Source organism: Anomaloglossus baeobatrachus, chromosome 3 (assembly GCF_048569485.1).
Source record: "Anomaloglossus baeobatrachus isolate aAnoBae1 chromosome 3, aAnoBae1.hap1, whole genome shotgun sequence".
NCBI classification, from domain to species: Eukaryota; Metazoa; Chordata; class Amphibia; order Anura; family Aromobatidae; genus Anomaloglossus; species Anomaloglossus baeobatrachus.
This window is the reverse complement of record NC_134355.1, coordinates 673,717,100-673,717,685: the sequence shown is the minus strand read 5'-3', so window position 1 is coordinate 673,717,685 and position 586 is coordinate 673,717,100. Positions and strand designations below refer to the sequence as shown.

The 586-nt window shown below is 45.9% G+C and overlaps 1 non-coding gene across 1 annotated transcript; it reads right to left on the bottom strand.

Moving 5' to 3' along the window:
• Positions 1–288: 288 nt before the first annotated feature.
• On the bottom strand, positions 289–371 carry TRNAL-CAG (transfer RNA leucine (anticodon CAG)). Its single transcript has one exon. It is a non-coding gene; the product is annotated as a tRNA-Leu (tRNA).
• Positions 372–586: the final 215 nt, after the last annotated feature.

Genomic DNA, 586 nt, shown 5'->3' with positions numbered 1-586 from the left:
GTCAATAATCAACATAAAGAATATTCCTGAAGTTATGGCCCCCCCTAGCATGCCACTACAGCAATATTGCGATACTTATCCAAGGTGCCAGCAAATAAAAAAGAAACAGTGACAACACAATGAGACAAACTGCACACTATGCCTGATTACTGCAGTGTGTACAGCAGTAAATAGCACCCTCATAATAATAGCTCTAAAATCGCACTGACTTGAAATCTATCTCTATCAGGCATAATGTTTAAATACCTCTATAAAACAACAATAAACTTTAGGAAAGAAAAACACTTTTGTCAGAAGTGGGATTCGAACCCACGCCTCCAGGGGAGACTGCGACCTGAACGCAGCGCCTTAGACCGCTCGGCCATCCTGACTCTGAATATGAGGGGACATGTGGAGACTGGAGAGCTCGTCTGATACAGGCATGTGACTGCTACACAAATGCAGGTTATATGGTAAGGACGATCGTGACCACGCTCTGCACAAAGCTCACACTACTGGAGACCTCCTCAGCACGATTCATGCTGCGGCATGGCCGCACTGCCAGCGCCTCTACTGACGGAGATGTGTATAACACGCTGATAGAGTG